This window comes from Meleagris gallopavo, chromosome 3, assembly GCF_905368555.1.
Source record: "Meleagris gallopavo chromosome 3, MGAL_WU_HG_1.1, whole genome shotgun sequence".
Lineage (NCBI taxonomy): Eukaryota > Metazoa > Chordata > Aves > Galliformes > Phasianidae > Meleagris > Meleagris gallopavo.
Window position 1 is genome coordinate 47,414,983 of NC_139406.1, and position 14,786 is coordinate 47,429,768.

At 41.8% G+C, this 14,786-nt stretch overlaps 1 protein-coding gene and 1 long non-coding RNA gene across 3 annotated transcripts in view; one reads left to right on the forward strand and one right to left on the reverse strand.

Annotated features, from left to right (window-relative positions):
• Window positions 1-413: 413 nt before the first annotated feature.
• Window positions 414-8,196, reverse strand: LOC146544696 (uncharacterized). 2 transcript variants are annotated; one of them, XR_014882446.1, is made up of 2 exons: window positions 8,057-8,196; window positions 414-5,519 (listed from the first exon to the last, which is right to left on the reverse strand). It is a non-coding gene; the product is annotated as an uncharacterized LOC146544696 (long non-coding RNA). The 2 variants fall into 2 exon arrangements; XR_014882447.1 differs by having other exon boundaries at window positions 8,013-8,157.
• Window positions 8,197-8,382: 186 nt separating this feature from the next.
• The window catches only part of YES1 (YES proto-oncogene 1, Src family tyrosine kinase), a 51,557-nt gene continuing 45,153 nt past the window's right edge, over window positions 8,383-14,786 (forward strand). Inside the window, exon 1 of the mRNA XM_085220847.1 lies at window positions 8,383-8,532. The gene's annotated coding sequence lies outside the window, so the exon portion shown is untranslated. The remainder of the gene's footprint in view (window positions 8,533-14,786) is intronic.

The following is a 14,786-nucleotide window of genomic DNA, read 5'->3' on the forward strand; positions in this document are numbered from 1 at the left end:
TTCCTAATGTTCTCTGGGGAGAATATTTTCAAATGTGCATGGTTCTGGCTTGACATCTCTTTATTGCTGCTCCACAATTTTCTGTTAATGTTTGTTAGTTGAAAAGTGGTTTCTGCAATATTATTTTTTTCCACAGGAAAAGGTTGGTTATGCCAAAACAATGTAATGTCCCTGTGGGAAAATAAAAGAGAATCCAAAATGTTTTGAACTGTCCAAGCAAATCAAAATGTTTTGCTTCAGGATGGTTTGTCATTACTCATCAGGAGTTTGTCATGGTTTAGGCCCCTTATTTCCCCTGTCATCTGGGGTCCCTGGATGGATTATATTTTCCATAAAGAACAATAGAGTCCCTTCTAGCTGTGTTAGGATGATCCATCAAAGAAGCCCCAAGCCCACATTTCAAAACCCAAATATTTTTGAGCTTTCCATGTTTTATTATTCTTCCCAAATTAGAAAACAAAAGCAAAAATATGGGACAGTGTGGAACAGACATTCTGATTTTCATACACTCTGTTTTCAAAGAACCAGGAATAGGATAAGCAAATTCCTGTGCTTTGGAAAATCCCTTTTTAACCAAAAATGAAAGGAAAAACAAGCAGAAGGAAGCAACATTAATGTAACCTTTAGTGCTATGTATTTTGAGTTAGTATTTCTCTTAATTTCTTTAACTGTATTTGTTTTCACGTTATTAATTTTGTCCCATTATGAGAATGACAAATGTATTCTTTTACCATATAATTACAGTTTATTCTACGAACAGTGAAATATCTCTTATATGACATTATTTGGCTGCTACAGACTATTTAAAGAAATGTAGGGATTAAAAGGAAATAATGAAGTAAGATTTTTTTTTTTAATTGAAGATTTTTATATTCCCATCACAGTTTTGCAGTTCTCCAAGCCAACAGGATCAATTATGTACTTAAGGGAAATAAAGGAATACCTGTCAGCTCCATTTTTTTTTTAAGACTAACTCAAAATTCAGAGAAACACATGTTGATACAAGTTCTCCAGTCTAAAAAAAAATTAATTAAAATTTGGCATATTTATAGCTTTCAGTTCTAAGCTCACAGTATAGAGAGAGTTTTCTGCTGAATATAGCAGTTTTTTCCTGCCTATTGAAGAATACAAACATTAGAAGTTCCAAAAAGCTATGATGTATCCCCAGCACAAACATTTGTGCAGGGGGCTCGGGCTGGGTTTTGCTCTGCTTCTTTCCCCATTTGAGAGCCAGCTCTTCAAGAAGCGTGCTGATGTCAGAGCAGGACAAAGAAGCAGCCTGCAGAACAAGAGCAACATGGAAACAGAGCCTTCCTCATTTATTCATTCTTGTATTTTTCTGTTCTTTTTAAGCCAGGCGTGGAGAAGGAAAAGGCCACTGATACTTTCCCACAATGATTGTTGCGCAGTGGGAGGTCCATCCCAGCTGTACATTTCTACCTAATTGCTAAGAAATGCTGGCTTCGCCTTTGAAGCCTTGGAGTGGAGCATCTCCAGGCTGGTTGGCAAGCAGGGCTTGTGGGAGGATATGCAGATAGTCTGGGGAGAGCTCTGCTTAGATGAGCTAAGCCCCTACATGCAAAGCGAGGCTGTGCAGAGACTTACTCACCACCAGGTCAAATGTGGGTGTATTATTATGAGATCCCACAAAAGGCATATCCCTGACATCAGCACGGGAGATTTGCAAAATCTCAAATGACTGCTCCCAGTCTGGAGGCTTAGGTGCTTCTCTGTAGATTCACTGGCAAACTTACTTTCTTTTAACATGGGAGAGCAGCAGATTTCACAGTGCAAGTGTCCCAGCAGTGAAGCAGATGATTGCAAAGAACAACTTCAGCACAAGAAATTGAAGAAATTGAAGAACTCTTACCAGTAATATAAAAAGCATTATCTAGTGGCAAAACTGCTTTTGGTAAATCCAGGCTTCTTCCACCTCTTACTGTGTTGTTGTTTTCTGTTTACATTTTAACAGTGAGTTTACCATAAGTGCCTCTTCTCCAGCTCTTGTTACCTGGGCCGGCTCACTCCTTACGTTCTGTTCACCCTTAGGGAAGAAAAAAAGGGCTGCAGCTGCTTCAGCAAAGCTGAGCAGGTAGGAAGAAAGGAACGAAAGGATATTTATCTGAAGCAAGGCTAGACAAGATCCATGCAGGGCCAAGAGATGCACATCAGGAAATCATAGCCATTCTTGTCTCCCTCCTTCCAACCACTTCTGTCTCTTCTATATTACTGAAATCACACTGCGGTTTTCTAAAGTCTGAATTGTAGGAAAATTCAGAAAGTTCTGGCTGCAGCTGAGGTTAAATAAGGTGACATCGGTCTCCTCCACATGTGGTAACCTCTTTCCTCATAGAAGTGAGCACAACCACATATATGCCATTCCCCAGCAAAGTTGTACCAACCAAATCTCAGCTTTTAGAAAACTGTTAGGAGACTCAAACTGGCTGTGATCGTGTTGGCAGAACTGTAAAAGTACAGGAAAAAAATGATAGTTGCAGTTATGCTGACAGACCTGAGGAGACTGCAACCTCCAGCTGAAGGAACAGTGATGAGAAAACAGAAGACGGAGGATAAACAACAAAGATGCAGAGCTTGCCAAGAAAAGAAACAATGCATCTGATGGCTGCCCAATTTTCTGAGATCTCTAGATGGTACGCAATGTTTGCGTTCACCTGCAATGTTGAACATGTCAGTGAGCAGCCCCATCCTGATCAAAGCTCCACTCTAAGGATTTGTCTGGCATCGTAGACTGTGGAATGATTTTTTCCTGGAACTATTCCCAAATTAATAAACATCAACACATTCATCTAAATGAAGAGGGAAGGCTTTCTGGTGCCCAGACAATTATCCTCAAAACACTAGGGCCATAATAACAACCTAACATGGAAAATTCAGATCTATTAAGGATTAACACACAACAAAGGGCACTGGCACAGGCCTGAAGAAGTTGTCCATCTTCAGTCAGTGGGAGAGCTCAGAGGAACGGACCACCCTAAGAGCAGAGGAAGTACCAGCCAGCCATGAGGAGGAGGAGAAAACCGGAATACAGCAGGGATGATCGGATGGTGGGAGAGAGGCTCCATAGGAAAGCTGGTCTAAAGGGCTATAATAAGACAATGTGCATAATTGCCATGCCTTTGTAAAAAGGAAGTTGCTGAATTCTGCTCCACTTCACTTATGAAGTCATATATAAAAAGCTCTGTGATAGCATGTATATTCAACAGCCAAAAGTCAGTTTGTGCTGGGAAATAATTGAATCCGGAGCGGAATCCCCCAACAGTTCTCTCTAAATGTTGTATTCACTTGGATTTTTCACCTGATAATATTAAGAGTTTCTTCCACAGTATTATCTTAGGCAGTCAGCACAATGCACGACAATAATTTAATAAGTATAACCAATACGCAGATGTGCAAATCTCCCAAAGTCAGCAGAAACTGTTCCGTTACACAGGTTGGTAAGTGAAGTCTCTTAAAGGCTCTGAATGACTCAAGCACTGATGACAAAACCAAAAGTAGTTCAGGTCAGCTTTAACACATATTTCTTTCTTTCTTGCTGTTTGTTCCTTTCCCTTCTGAGCAAGAGTGTGCGACCTGCTTTGTGAGGAAGAGACCGTAATTTCCAAATCCCTCAAAAGAGAACAATGGTTCAAGAATTGCATTACAATTTTCTTCACATCTGCAATTTCACAAGCTTCAGATTTTTCAAATGTGAAACTTAAATGAAAGATCTGGATCTCTGCAGCTTTCATGCAGGAACCAAGGATATAGGATCTGTAGCTGCTGCCATAGTAGGGCTGAGTGTTAAGTGTTCACCATACATAACATTGCCCTTGAAATAAAAGCAGAAGTTATTTTAAGTAACCATAAACAATACTCATGTGCAATTCAAAGCAGATCGGATATAAAGAGATAAAGATTAGAGTACAGCAATACGGCTTTCATTATACAATGTAATCCAGCGTGTCTGATATAAGTGGATGTGACACAAATGTAAATAGCAACAGGTTTAGAAGCATGGCATTTTTCAAGATAGAGTATAGCATGCATTCAGAAGTAACTATAAATGATTTCCCAAATAATGTGTGAATCAATGTTGTATGTTTTTTTTTAAAGCCTCCACACACTTGCTAAAAGTATGACATGCAAGTAGTTAGTCATGTTTCACAAAGTCACAGGGAAATGCTATTTGCATTTGAGTAAGAATGGAATACTTAATGTTTCAGATAGAAGTGAGTATCAAACACATGGATCCTGGACGTTTGGAGAAGTAGAATGATCTTATGGCAAAATACGGCATTTCTAAAGAAAACCTATAGAAGTTTAACACAAAGTTTAAATAGAATTTTTGCTTCAGAATAAGAAAAAAAATGACAGATCCACCACCCGGTGACTTAACACTGCTTCTTCACTGAACTACTGGATTCATACGTAATTTGCATTATACACAAGTAAAATATTTAACTTCTAAAAATCAATGATTAATAGCTTCACTCAAGGAAATTAACATGACAAAACAAAAATATTTATCAAAGCACTTAAAAATAAGCATGTAACAAATACTAACCCATTCCAAGAAGAACTGCTTATAATAATTTGATCACACAGTACACTAAGCAATGGGAATTTAGCCCATGAATTTTGGAAGATGCTTCTATTTTCCAATTTCTATTTTCTATTTGCCAATATTTTCCACACTTTTGAAAATAAGATGAGGCTTTGACTACCATTTATTTCTCAAAATGAAAGGATGAATGTAAGTAAGGGTATCTTTTAAAAGTTGTTTGCAAGGGGCCATGAACCATTCCAGTATTTTATTTTTTATTATGATTTACTGGAAAACAATCCCACTGGTTATTTTCAAGAATGTCTCAATGTTTCCAAGTTTCTACACGCCTACAGTGTGTACCATACATTAACCGTCAGCACACACTGTTAAAGCCCTTCAGAAAACCCTTGCCCACCTCCTGCAAAATCTCAGGATACAAGTTCTGCTTTCTTCAAGTCTCAGGATACAAGTCCTGTGTTCCTCAATCACAAGTCTGCACACCCACATCAGTGCCTGAAATATCCCAGACTGCTCTCCTCTATTCCTGTTCCTTCCTTCTTTCTGGTCTTATACCTGTGTCTCCACTAAAAATATTTCCTTTGGCATAGTAAGTTCTTTATCCTATCAATCATTGGATAATTTGAACCAAAAACGAAAGTGCATTTAGAACTGCATAAATATAAATGATCACCTTCTTTAGGAATCAATTCAAATACGTAACAATTTTCACAGACTACATTTAGGATATTACACATAATCTTTGTGATTATGTTAATGCCAACTTTAAAAGCAGCATTTTTCCCAGAATACCAGAAATGCAATGCAGTTGATGAGTTCACAGATGCTGATCCTGCCTGAAGCACTGGTCAAGAAATGGTACCCTGCACCTGGTAGCAGCAAACCACAGCAGCAGCACCTCACACTGTATTCCACACATGCTACAGCAGATGAGTGCAGCTCCTCCTTCCTTGTCCTGTGCAAAGTCAAAAACATTAATTTAAACCAGAACAGTAAAAAGGCAGTGAAATTCCCAAAAGTAGACACTGGCCTTAGCTGACTCTCAGCTGAGATTTGTGCCAGCTACAGCTGCTCCCCTGAATGAACAGTAAGGGGCTAAGCCCAATCTTTATGGCTTATGGCACATACAGCACTGCAGCAGATTTTAGAGCCCACTCAATAGCAACAGAGCAGTAGCATAATAGGGCTTTATCTAGGTGAAATGTGGCAACAGGCTGCAGGCTGACTCACAGGCAGAAGGTAGCAATGACAATCCCAAGTCCTCTTCAGCGTAGAGATAAAGGGAGCAACCAGCAGCTTGGTAGGTTTAAATCACCTGTTTGACATGGTCTTATATAAACAAGGAAGGCTGAGACTGTCAGGAACAAGTGCAGGAGAATTTAAGAAGTAGCCAGTTTTTTCACTGCAGTGAAAGCATGCCTGGCCTCCACGACTCCAGGCCCTAATTCATTCTTTCCCATCCATGTGATGTGGTGTGGGGCTGAGATTGTTACCAGCTAGCAGAATGGCCATCATGTCTTCTCCCAAACTGATGTACTATTTAAATCACATGGGGCTTGAAATTAAGCATGCCACTCCCTTCAGAAAGAGGGGCAACAAGCACAAACTGGAACACAGGAAGTTCCAGGCAAACAGGAGGAATTTCTTTACTGTGAGGGTGATAGAGCACTGGAACAAAGCTGCCCAAAGAGGTTGTGAAGTCTCCTTCTCTGAAGGCATTCAAGACCCAGTTGGATCCTTTCCTATGTAATCATCCACTCTAGAGAACCTGCTTTAGCAGAGGGGATGGAATAAACAATCTCTAGACGTCTCTTCCAACCCCTACGATTCTGCAATTAATTATCGACAGAAGTTGATCACCAGTGCAGTCTTAGTATTATTTGTGGTGGTACATCTGGACAGTCAGTAGCATAAATGCACAGACGAGAGCAAGAGAAGGCCACAGATAACTGCTGGGTCTTTTAGAAGTCCAACACACCCTCTATATTGGTCTTTGGGAGAGAAACCAATCAGAGAGCTAGAATAGACTGAGAATCCCAGGGAACCTTTTGGTATCCCGTGGGCACAGCCAGATGCTGAGAAAAATCCTATCCACTTCAGGCCTGAAACCTAGGCATTGAGTTACACTGACAGCTGGCAAGAGCCAATATGCCTCTAACCATACAGCTTTAGCCCAAAGCTGCTACATTCCTTAAAGAAAAATGAGTAACCCAAAAAACACAATGATAATAATAAGCTTATTATCAGTCTGCTTTTCAGATACCCAAGTTTCACTGTTCTGCTGTAAACTTAACTGTCCAACAGTGTTTGCCCACATACAGGAAAGGAAAACACAGGGAATACTGGAAGTCAATCCTGTAGGCTTGGAGGACTGCTGCAAGCCCAGACTGTGCTGCGAAGCACTGACCAGACCCAAAGCTCTGATTGCTCCTTGGTTAAATAATTCATCACCCAGCTCAATCTGTAAAACTCGTTGATTTCTAAATTAAAAATCAATTCTGTAATAACATGATTTAGGCTCCTTACAAGACAGGAAAATGATAAACTCCACTACTCTAACAGGGTTTCATGAGTATGATTTATGGTAAGGAGCATCACAACCTGAAACATATTTGCATTATTATTTTATATACATATATATCTTCTGTTAACTACCTAGTTGTATTTATGATCTTGTAAAAGCAAATACTTGTATCTGACTTTAACTAAAAGACAAATGGTTTTACTTTCCATCATTGCCTAGAAATGGGACCTCCTGCTTGATTGTTCTAAAGATTAAGTACACATTGTATTAGATTCTCATTACAGACCAATACAATTATCAGTCAGTCTTCACACCAAATAAAAGTGCAAGAGACATAAATCTAGCTATTAATGAGCTGAAAACTAAGCTAATTTTGAATGACAGCCATCAATCTACCATGTAAACTTTAATAATCTGGGTTCCTTTGGGAGTTTTTCTCTCAGTCCTTCCTGCAGTCACTCCATATCACTAAGGCTAGAAAAGACTACTAAGAACATGTAACCATCAATCCATCCCCATCATGTCCTCTGTGTCACTCATTGCCACCTTTACACATTTCTCCAACACCTCCAGGGACAGTGACTCCACCACCTGCCTGGGCAGCCCGTTCCAATGCCTCACCACTCCTTCTGAGCTGAAAAATTTCCTAATACACAACCTCAGATACTCAAGGCCAGGTGAACCAGCCTGGATATCTTGATTACTTGGCCTGACTTCTGAAAGATGACCTCAGAAGACTATAACTGCATTTGAAGGACCTTTATCTTGAAGTCCATCGACACAAACCCAACTTTTCTTTTTCAAACACGCGACGCTAACCTCTGGCACTGAGACCAACGGGATGTACCTGTCTGACTCAAACCCATAACACACACCAAGCCTGAACATCCCCCGCTGCGCGGTTGAAGAGTAATTTCTCCACACCTTTCCCACGGCAGGCGGAAGAGCTCAGAGCTGAAGTCACACACCTGAAAGGCGTCAAGCAGGAGGAAGGCAGCCGGGCTCTGGGCAACCCTCCCCGAAAGGCCTCGATCGTGGGCTGCCCCTCGCGGCCGCCACCATGTTAGCTCGGTGCGCGGCGCTGCCGAGGAGGGGTCCACCCGGCTCCTCCCCGCGGCCTCTGATCGGGTGGGGAGCTTCGCCGCGCCTCACCCGGGCGCCCGCGGGCAGCGGGGCGAGGCGGAGCGCGGCGAAGGAGGGGCCGGAGGTGCCCGCCGGAGAGCCCGGCCGTAGGGGCGGGGAGTCTCCTCCTCCCGCCGCCAGGCTCCGGCTCCTCGCACGCACCGGAGCGCCCGGCTCCCTCCTCCTGCTCCTTTTCCCTCCTCCCTTCCCCTCCTCCCCCCCTTCCCTCCCCGGGTCGCCGCGGCTCCGGGAGGAGCGGGGGGGGCCCCGCTTCCTTCCCTCTCCCCCTCCTTCTCCCACTCGCGCCGCTGAGGACGGGCAGGTGAGCACCCGGCCGCGGTCCCGTCCTCCCCACCCCCCCCGCCCCGCGGGAGAGGCGGCCGCGATGGCGGCGGCGGCGGCGCCCGGCTGAGCGCTAGGCCCCGGCCGCCCGCGCCCGCCCCCGGCCTCTCCCCGCGGGGCCGCCCGCCTCGCCCCCACCCCCGGGTGGGGACCTCGGCCCCTTCGCGCAAAGTTTCTCGGCAACTTTCTGCCCGCCCCCGGGCCCCGCAGGGGGCTCGGAGCGTCGGGGGTTGGTGCGCGTCGCCCCGACCGGCGATGGCCGCGCCGGCTCCGGGCGCTGCTGGAGCGTCGCTGGGGCCGAGGGACGGAGCGCAGGAAACGCGTTCCCGCCTCGGCTCTCGCTCGGCCGCGTGCGTGTTATCTGCTGTTTCTTGCTCGGTGCTCGGCTCGGTATCGCTCCACCTAGCAGGAACGCGACTGCTTTAAATTTCTGAGTCATTAATTTAAATGTGCCATCATAACACTTCGTCAATCCCCGTCGTGTTCCTGGCGATTTAGGAAAAAAATAATAATAATAAAATGGATGTAAAGCCCGATTCCTGCTGTGCAACTTTCTGCGTGTGAAGTTATGTGCAGGAGTACGGCTGCTCGTTTTCTTTCTCTTATACGGCTTTAAGGACGTGGGTTTATTGCATTTGTTTCAAGGTGGGACCTTCCAGATGCCTGATGTGGCACGTATGTGCCGCTTTGTATCGGGAGTAAGTGGGGTGTAAATGTGTCTGACCCTCGCAGAGGCTGAGGAAGTTTCTCCAGGCCTACCTGCTGCATTTGAGCCAAAGCAGAGGGTAGCATTAGTTAAAAACAGATATTTGAATGCATTTAAATGGGCAGAATTGTCCCCAGGTGGTGTAGAACGTAGAGTGTGTCGCCAAGGGAAGTGTGTTGTATTTCTCTTAATAGTTCGTAGACAGCTGAATGAAATTTCAGGCAAGTTTTGCAAGCGAAATTGACCTTTAGTCAAGGAAGCAAGATAAAAAAGTTTACTTTGGAGCCTTCTCTTTTGTTTTTGAAAGGTATGACTGGGAAGAGGGGTTCACAGTTGTGTTGTCGGTTACATTTGCAGTGTGAAGTGCAGCATTGCTATAACTCAATGTCACTGCAGACTTGATATAAGTGTAAGAATTGTTCCTTTCCAGCTGACAAAACAGAATACAGGATCATAGGGTTGGAAGGTACCTCTGAAAATCATTGGGCCCGACTCCCTGCTAAAGCAGGTTCCCTACAGTAGGTTGAGGAGGAAAATCTCATACTTACACCTGTGTTTCCTATGCACATTTGTAAATTTAGCTCTAGGATGTTCCTACTGAACATGCGTGTGGATCTGGGTGCTCTGCACAGCCGGAGTGCGAGGGTTAATCTAAGGGTAAGGTATCTTTGTGGCAAGAACAGTGGGAGCGGTGCTGAAAGGGACTGTGGTGGATTTCAAAGGACAAAAAAACACAATACCAAATGTGAGACTGCGGCTTTGGTTGGTATCAGTGCTTCCCTATGATTATTTTATTCCATGGGTTTTGTTAGCTTTATTTCCTCAGGAAGAGCAGCTCAAGTGCAACCACAACATCTGCGTGCCTGTCATATGTAAGTCTTCCAGCTGTCAGCCAATCTCAAACACATTTGGCAGCAGAGGTCTCCCAGGTGGAATATTTCTATGAAATTTCTAAAATTAAGGAAGCTAGGTAGGAAAGAGCTCTTAACCTGCACACTGGAGATTCACATAATCATTTCTCTCAAGCTGGAAATCGATGCAGGAATTCAGACTTCCCTGTTTTGCTGCTCGCAGGGCTACTTGTGCACTTATTAAAAACTTTCTAATTTAGGGATCCTGGTATTGTTATTTGGAATCTGGAGAGCTTCATTTGGAATGAGAGTGAGCCCCAGGTATCTTTGATCTGTATTTCATGATATGAAGAGGATTTTTATTGATTGATTTGTTTTTAATGTATCCAGGGAACTGTTAGATAGTAAATGGAACAATTGAATGATATTAGAAGTGTATTGGAATTGCCAATTTATTTGAAATAGAGAAATATCATAAAATCGTACTTAATAAATCTTTGGTGTGCTGTGCACTGTGCAACAGAATTGTTTCTCAAAAAATTGCATCATATAATTTAGATTTTTATCAATACTTGTCCTCTCTGGAGGAATATTCTTTATTCTGAGACTGACATACTTCCTGCAACTCCAGAAGAAAAAAAACAGAACTGTGTTCACAGATAAATGCCTATTGTCACATGACAGGGATGTGCATGTCCGTGTTGTGGCTTATGTCAGTTCATGTGGCCAAAGTTTGCTTTAGGAACACAGAAGCTGCACAGTTTTACTTTCCTGTGCGCTCTGCCTGTGGACAAAAGCAGTATGTTTTCACAGATAATTCCTCATGTTCAGACCATTAGCTAAAAGAAACACATTCTTTCATCTTTATCCACTATGTGGATCAAACTTTTCCATCCATCTTTGAACACAGTTTGAGTAAGCTACCTTTATGTTAATTTTAAAACTGATGTTGGTATTAACACAAAGAACTTACTAACTTCAAGAACTTATTGTGCTATGTGATATTAAGCCACCTTCTGTGGACAGGATACCTTCCATACATAGACAGGCTGTGGCTTCTGAGAAGCCCTTCTGAAAGGTATTGTGCTTCTAGCACTGAAGTCCTCTGATAGCTGACAGAATAGACTCAGTGCTGAGAGAGAAATGTGGTTTCTAAAACTAAAAAATAGGGCTTAATTTTTACCTGGAGGAACGATCTTGGGCTGTGAGAAGATAGCTCATTCTCTGCATTTCTTTTAGTTTTGTTCTTGAAGAACTAGTAGGGTGCTGTTTTACACTGATGGATTTTATGATGTAGCAGCCACTTTTAAAAAAATAATACTTCTTGAATACAAACTGCTTTACAGTTACCATATGGTAACTTCTCTCAATCACTACAATCCTGGGCTGCATTGGAAGCAATGATTTAGAGCTGTAGGGTTCCAGATCATGTTATCAGTTCCCAGATTATTGTAGCAAACTGGTGAAATTGCCATTGTATGCTGAAGGGGAAAATGTATCACTAAGAAGATGCTGTCAGCTAACTGCAGGACAGGTTTAATTTTAGTTTTTAGAAGGTCATTGTTACTGCCATTTCTACCTATGGGAACAGGATTTGTTCTCGGTAGTGCCAATGCTTCAAAGCAGAAATCAGCGCCAAGGCAAGTTACAAAAGTGAGAGGGACTGCACCCTTGGGTAAAGTTAACACACATGGCTGATTTCAAGATTGGAGATAGAAATGATAATAATGGTAGTGTTAGAGTGAGCAAAACTTATTACTTGTGCATGAGTTTTGTTCAGGTTTAAGCACATATTCTTTAAATGCAAAGAATAGCTGGAAATAGGAATGGAAATACCAAGCATCCCTTTCTGTTGTCACTTCAGGCAGATGCCTACATAATGCACTCTTCTCACTCTTCTCAGAGACCAATAAACCAAAGCTGTGCTCAGCTGCAATGTGTCCCTGAGCTGAGGACTTCCCCCCTTGGCTTTTACCTGAGCCCTGCAGCCAAGCAGGGTGCTGCAGTAGGGATCCTCAGTGAGCAGAATGTGGGCTGTGTTGACCATTATCATCGAGACTGGGGTTTTGTTTTGATTTTCTTCTTGACTGTAGTCTTAGATAATGGTGCGGGATATAGCAGGAGAGTGGAGAGGGAGTAATGACCGCTAAAACCTCAGACTGACGTTATCTTTTTTTCAGCTCCTTGAGTACTCTAGGATGCTGCATGTGGAATTAGATGATGTTTTTGGCTGGTCCTGACTCTATTTTATCTTTTAGTTTTGTAGGATTAATGCTATTTTAGTAGTATTGTGTAAGATGTAATCGATACTGATATCTATTAGTGTCTCAAATGTTGACGTAAGTCTTGGATTCTGATGGTGCTACTGAGCTTCAAATAGATTGCCATTCAAATGGGTACTTCAGGAGGAAGTGAAACTTCTGTGGCTTAAGATGCATGTTTCTGTGGTTTTCTTCACACCAGAAGTGTAGAGAAGTCTGAAGAAGTTAAAAGATTCTTCAGAAGGTTTGAGCCATCCTTTCTGTTCAGATTTTAGGTTGAGGTAAGCTAGGCTTAGAAAAGTAGATGACTTCATTTGCTTCCATTGACAGTGAAGTTGTTGAGTAAATACACTTGCATGAGTCAATCTGTGTAGGTCAGGGCCTTTATGGTGTTTCTGGGGAAACTTCCAGAGGCATTTTGTGGTGTTAATGTGATATTTAAAGTCAGTCTACATATTGGGAGACTTCAGTGGGGTTCATTTCCTTTGTTTGTACATGCCCAAAGCACCTCCTAATCTTGTAAAAATGAGACAGTACAAGTGTTTTACTTGTGGTGTGAATGACAGAGTGTAAATACATTCAGGTCTCAGGTATGCTTACCAGGACCAGTGGCCCCGCAGCAAAACAGTGATAGTAGCAGAGGACATGTTTGTGTTCAGTCCAGCCCTGAATGCTTACCTTTAGTTCGGTAGACCTTCTGATGCTTCTACTTGTGCTTGTGAAGTGCAGTATCGGGAATTAAATACAGACCTATGCTGAAGGTTTTGAAAATTTCCTCTGTACTTAATACCCTCGCAGTTGTAGGAAAAGACAGTGCTTATGTGAGGGCATTTAAAGAGTAATTAGAGGGTGCTCTGAATCTCTTGTGTATTGCAGTTGTGCAGCATTATACTGTTTTGGCAGTCAGCCAGGTGAAGACATAAAACAAATTAATACTGAACGATTCTTTGCTAATAAGTTATTTTTAAGCATGGTTAGATAACAAAATTAATGTTTATGCTTGAAGTTTGACAAAGAAAAATAAGCCTGAATTACATGCAGCATTCTCTTGCTTTTCAAGAACGTTTTATTGGAAACTAAAATCGCAACCTACACTTGTAACCACAAAGCAATAATAAATAAGAAGCCTCCCAAGCCCTTGTGTACAGATTGCTCTACCTTTCTGTATTTCTCTGTACTCCTCTGATTGCGTTTGCCAACCGATTTGTTCAACACAAATATTCTCTTTTGTCAGGATCTCCTCCAGTGTCCAGAAATTGGAAGTTGCTGGCGATGCTCTCTGTGGTGCCAGCTTTCTTGATTTATATGGCCTATATTGTTTGCTGTCTTGGGCTGTGGAAACTGGTGATGGACTTCTGATTATTTGGTTTAGGTGGTCTTCTGAGCTGATTCCTAGCAAGTGTTCTTTCAGTAGATGTTATTTACTGATTGTGTGCATCAGAATGGAGAAACACTTAACTCTTTGTTCAAAACAAGCTTCGCTGAAAAATAAATACAAAATTAATGTATAGGCAGTGTTCTAGTATTCAGAAGATACTTTTGCCTGTTTCTTGTTTTTTGTTATTTTTTTTTCCCCACAGATTAGCCAAAAAATGTTAGTTTCAAAAATCTGTTGTGTAGTTGAGAAAGGAGATCTGAATATAGACAAGGTCTGTTTTTTACTATAAAGTGAAAACTATAAGTAAAATATAACTATAGTAAGTATATATAAGTAAAGGATAACTATAAGTATAAACTATAAATCAGTAAAGTTATTATTACATCTTTCAGGTTTCTTGTGTCTCCTTTCTTTACTTTGATTACTATTTTTCTGAATGTCTGCAGTTTGGGATTAAAACCTTATCTTAGTGCTTTCCAAATGGAAGCATATTAAAGACAAAATTTACTGTGTTTTAGAGTGAAGTTTCTCAAGGTTAGTGTGTGAGAAACAGAATTAAGGGTCATGTTGCAGGTCTGAAATATGTTCAGGGTGATCTCCACGCCCCTGTTTTATACAGCTTAAAAATGAAAAATCTGCACCAAACCTTGTAGCAAACTTCAAATTCCAACATTCCTTAAAAACATGGTTTTTGTATTCACATAAAAACTAAATTAAGGTGAGAGGGAATGGGAAGAAAGCATATGGTAGTGAATGTTTCATTTCTCTTAATTTTTTTGAGCAGAAAACAGAATGTGTGGGCAAAATGTTTTACTACTTCTGGTTAAATTTTTGTTTGTTTGCTTGTTTTTGACAATATACAGCGTTCATTATTTCTGCTTAGCTCTGATTTCATTTGAAGTAGTTCACGTTTCTTCGTAGGTGCAGACTTACTTTGGTGCTATAACAAAGCTGAAAACACATCTTATATGCCTCTGGATAATTTCACTAAATACGAAGTCTTGCAGTGTTTAAGTGACAAATGAAAATACAGATTGT